Source organism: Gavialis gangeticus, unplaced genomic scaffold, assembly GCF_001723915.1.
Source record: "Gavialis gangeticus isolate Ggan-Ray unplaced genomic scaffold, GavGan_comp1, whole genome shotgun sequence".
Taxonomy (NCBI): Eukaryota; Metazoa; Chordata; order Crocodylia; family Gavialidae; genus Gavialis; species Gavialis gangeticus.
This window is the reverse complement of record NW_017729025.1, coordinates 141,905,526-141,910,708: the sequence shown is the minus strand read 5'-3', so window position 1 is coordinate 141,910,708 and position 5,183 is coordinate 141,905,526. Positions and strand designations below refer to the sequence as shown.

Here is a 5,183-nt window from a genome sequence, read left to right as displayed (position 1 = left end):
TTTGCGGATCGGCGGTGGGGGTGGGTTGTGGGGGGGGGGTGAGGGGGGGACTCCAAGATTAAAGGAACCACCGCACTGTGACTGGGCCCATTATTTAAATCAGGCCCTATTCATGAGTGAGTGACTTGTAAAAACCATTATGCATTTCAGCATGCATTTCAGTTATTAACTTCCATGTACTTATATTACAAAGGCTTTTTTGTCCCATGCATGCCTTGAAAATGTTTGCCCTTTTTCTCATAGTATGGGAGAGATGATGAAAAGGATGACATTTTTACCCAAGTGAAAAATACAGGGCTGTATTATCCCAGATGTTTACTGCTCCCACAGCTGATAGAAAACCTTATGAACTTGTATCCACAGTAACCCAGAGACGGATAACAAATTAATTTTTTGCCTTTTACTCTGCTTTGACTGGGGCTTCTAATTGCCAGAACCAGCTGATCCCCTAACAACTGTAGAGGCAGGGGCAATAATTCCCGAAGCGTAGGGCTGTTTGCTTGGAGGCTGTGATGATTTTTGGAAATGTTACAATTTGACTTCGTGAACTGCCTGCATCCTTACGTTGTATAACTATCTATTACTGCATACTCCTTAATAGTCCCTTATCTCATGAACGGAAAGAGCATTTATCATTCAATTGATCAATTATGAATGAATGTCAGTGCCTGAACAAATTTTCTCCAACCTCTCTGGGAGGAGCTGGCATTCAGGCAGTGGAAGGCAAAAAACCAAAAAAACAGGTTTTAATATTGGATCTTAAAAATTGCAGAACCTGAGGGTCCCTGTACACTAGTACAGAGGCTGCTCCAATGCACTATAATTCCAGCACATCAGTAATCACCATGCTCCAACCAGCCTCCGCGTCTCATGTATCAGCATCTCCGCACTTCAAAATGGTGCCGGGGCACTTGAACTAACGCTCATTGAACAAGTTTTCGTTCAAGCACACCTGCTGCCATTTTGAAGCACAGGGACACTGATACACAAGATGCTGAGGATCTTTAATCAGAGTGGCCCTCAGAGCCACTCTAATTAAAGAGACTCCTTCCCCCCCGCAGCATGTGTAAAAGTGCCCTGAGAGATTTGAGTCAGGGGATCACACAGTGACACAGAGAGACAAACTTGAGCAGAGCAGGGGGGGAGTAATCATACTGGAGGGGCTCTATTTAACTGGAAAACCAGCTCAAGAAGAAAGAAACTGGGCCTGTGTAGTCAGAAAAAGATAGTATGCTTGATACAATGAGAAGAAACTGTGCAGGAGGGAATGGGCATCCTGGACTACTTAAAGGACCCTGGCTCTCACTCCAAGAAAACTTAAATGTGAAAGGTAAAATAAGAAATATTTTTAGGCGTGTGTTATCCTGTCTAGAGTTGGATATTTCTTGTTTGAAGAATGATGGGTTTTTTGGTTTCTAACAAAGTCTCTGTATCTGTTTGCTCCGACTGTCAAGTGTCCCTGATTCAGATTGGGCTGCAGCTGTGAGAAAGGGTAGGCTCAAGCTATTAGGAGTCAGCACTGCTCTTGAAGGCCTCATCAAGCTGGGCTGTGAGATCCCTTTTCTTTGATGGAAAGATACAGCCCAGGCTCAGAAAAGTGTGCCAGAGGTGCCAAGGAAAGAGGTAGCGCTGCAGCCTACAGAGACCCAGCAAAGCTTAAGAGCACATGGGCTTAGCATGGTGGCAGCTGGGGAAGGTCTATGAGGGATATCGGGCAGAGGCTCCCTGCCTTTACATTGGATTCATGAACCCTTACTTTTTCTGGCCTAAGTCAGATGCCAGATAGCCTCACAGACACTCCACCTCAATTAGTGTTTATATTTTGGTCTCAACTGGATTTCCACCCAGTTCATACCATATTTCTTGTATTTGTTCCATGAGGCCGTATATTTGCTAAATACATACTATGAATGTTAAGATGTCTGTCCTGTTACATTTAACATGCTTCAAATTATCAACAAAGATGCATTAGAGCATTGGTTGGGGGGAGTGAAGGTGGAAAGTTGCATAGAGGTCAAAGGTGTCTTAAACATCACCCCACCAAGCAAGCCTATATTTTAATGATCAAAGTAATGATTCTCTTCTCTCCTCCATATGTACATCTAAATCCCATTAATAAGAGTGAGAGCTATAAACTCAATCCTGCTGTCCTAAGGTATATTTAAGCCTGACGAGATAGAGGGGTACAGCTTCTATTCTTGTATAAGCATTAGGCCTGAACCCACAGAGAGAACAATAGACAAAGTATTAAGGAAATTGCCAGGGTGTTTTTTTTTTCTTTCAGTAACTTAAAAAAAGGATGGTGCAATATAATGTCCTGCATCCTGATTTATCTGAGGGTTTGGGTTTATATAATCTGGAGTAGATAGAATGGCAGTGATCCAAATTGTTCACTGTTATATATTGGAATAATACTAGTTAATATTTGTTACTGGAAACCTCTTGCCAAATGAGTTACATCTATTTTGTAGTATATGTTTGTGTAACAGGACTGGCACGCTGGAGCCTTTCTGTTGGTGGCTCCGCCTTCCTGTCTTGGGCTAACTGCCTGCTTACTCGCCTGCCACACCTTGATCTTAATTGATTGAGTGATGTAATTAGCAGGAGGCTGCCCACTTTATATGCCCGGTGTCAGGGGGCGCTACCTGCGGCTCCTTTTTTCCTCCCCTACACCACAGCCCAAGCCTCGCAGATGGTACTTGACATGGTTTGCCTTGGCCCTCTTCTTTACTTCTGGGGCCCCCCTCTGCCCCCTCCCACTCTGGGGCTTCTCACCACCCTCTAGCTCTGGGCTTCTCACCACCCTCTAGCTGTGGGCTTCTCACTGTCCCCTAGCTCTGAGGCTTCTCGCTGCCCCCTCTTGCTCTGGGGCTTCTCGCTGCCCCCTCTCGCTCCAGGGCTTCTCGCTGCCCCCTCTCGCCTGGGGCTCCCTGCTGCCCCCTCTCACTCCGGGGCTCCAGAGCTGGGGCCAATGTGACCCCAAACAATGCTGTGCCCTCTCCGGTGCCAGGAAACCCCATGCTACTGTGGAGTCCCTATGAGGCCTCCTCCACCCCTAATAGCCTCACCCGGTCCTCCGGTGTTACACAACTACAAAACAGAAAACTCACACTCCTGTGTTACAACATAAATTCCCAAGCCAACTGGCTAATCATAGTTCCATTCATATCCCTACCAGGGTTTTCCTTCACCCAGTATAAACTGCTCAGGCCATCAGGTTTCTCTGCTCTGCTTACTCCCCAGCAGAGCTCCCTCTTCCTCGGCTGCCGGAGGGGAACTGCCCTCCTGGCCTTATGCTTGGGCTTAAGAAGGGGCCAAGCCCTGCCCCTTCCTGTCAGCTGACCCCCTTGGTTTCCCTGGCAACCAGCACCTGTGCTGCCCTGGTGACTGGCAGTTGAGCCTCCCCCTTCTCACCACTAGGGGTCTCTCCTGCCATTACTGCTTTTAGGAGCAGGGCACCCGCGTGCACTGCGACAGTTTGCTTTGTAGTTTATAGTATCTTAAAAAAGCATTGTCTTCTTCAATCCCTGCTGCATTTTTGCCCTAAATACACAGGCTGTAGACAAGAGAAGTATTCTTCCTTCAACTATGCCTTTAGTGCAGGGGTGGGCAAAATGCGGCCCGGGGGCCAGATGTGGCCTGTGAGGCCATTCTATCTGGCCTGTGGGGCCCCTAAAAAATTTAGAAAATTAATATTTATCTGCCCCTGGCTGCCTGTCATGCAGCCCTGGATGGCTTGCCAAAACTCAGTAAGTGGCCCTCCGCCTCAAATAATTGCCCACCCCTGCTTTAGTGGCTTTTCCTTTAAGGAAGACACAATGACCACATACAGATATTCACTATCCCAGGAGAAGCTCTCTGGGAGTGATTTAACTCCAGTTGTTCCCATGTTATTTTTCATTCGGAGTGGCCATTTTTACTCTGGGAGAAAAAGCCTGATTATCTGTACACTTTCGGTTTCTGAAAGTCTGTACGAGTCCTGTATTTTAGGCACACAAAATCCTGTGAACAGCTTCTAAGAAGTTTTTCTAGCTGGTGTTTATTCAAGTTAGAAGTTTTAAAACATGTAAATTGTCCAGAAAATTTGTACCTTATTTTTTGGTACCTGAAACTGTGCATTGGCATTTTGGCTTCAGTGTTCTCTCTGTGTAGTATTATATCCTGTTCTCTGCTTTAAGGCCAAAATGAATAAAATATCTACCATAATATTAGCATGCACTGAGGCTAGCTTCCATTGTGAAAAGCTACAGCCCTTATGCATGCATAAGTCTCAGTGAATTACATTTTTATTTTTCTCATGATCACAGACTGGGATCAGACTAAGTTCTTCTCTTAATAAGAAAGGCTCAAATCAGTAACAGTTTGTAACAAAAGTATGTACAAGTCCAGTAAAATATACATTATATCAGCTGATCAACAAATTAAAACAAATATCCAATAACTGTTAATGACATGGCTAGAAACACTTACTGAAAACGGTTAAGAAAAATGGATGTGCTATGTTGAAGAAGCAGTTGAGCACTACACTGTTATGTGGACTACTTTTATAATATGGAGCCCATGCAGTAAAGAAAGTTTCATCATGGCTTCCTAATAGAGGTGCACTGATGGAGATTTTGGGGGCAGATAACGATAGCCAATTTTTAAGGAGGCATATCGGCCAATACCAATCTGATTTCCAATGCAGTTCCATGCAGCTGGTAAGTCTGTTGTGGTGAAAGAGGAGAGGGGAGGTAAGGGTCATGGGGTGGGGGGGTCGTGATTTCCAATGTAGTCCAAAGACTCCTGTGGTGAGGGAGAGAGTGGGGCTCGGGCAGGTGCTGCCCACCTGGGGCAGGGCAGGCATGGAACGGAGCCGTGGCTTGTCTGGGGGGGGGCGTGGCTCCCACCGCTGCTCCCGCTGCTCGTCCAGGAGGACATGGGGGGGGCATGTGCCCCTGGATCTGTGCAGGGCAGGGTAGGCTGGAGCTGTGGGCTGGAACCAGGGGCTGCACTGTGCTATGCTCGGGGCAGGTGGTGGTGGCACTGGGAGGGGAGCTATGGGGGTGGGGCTGCAGCCACCCCAAATTTCACCGTAGCCTCCCTGGTCCACTCCGCATACATCCGGGGTACATGCCCCCTCCCCCTTGTGCCCTCCTGAATGAGCAGAGGGAGCAGCAGTGAGAGTCATCAAATGAGTAGAT

General features: G+C 46.8%; 1 protein-coding gene across 3 annotated transcripts in view; it reads left to right on the top strand.

Moving 5' to 3' along the window:
* The window catches only part of ABCC8 (ATP binding cassette subfamily C member 8), a 194,658-nt gene that overhangs the window by 83,308 nt on the left and 106,167 nt on the right, over positions 1-5,183 (top strand). The gene's annotated exons all lie outside the window — the stretch shown is intronic.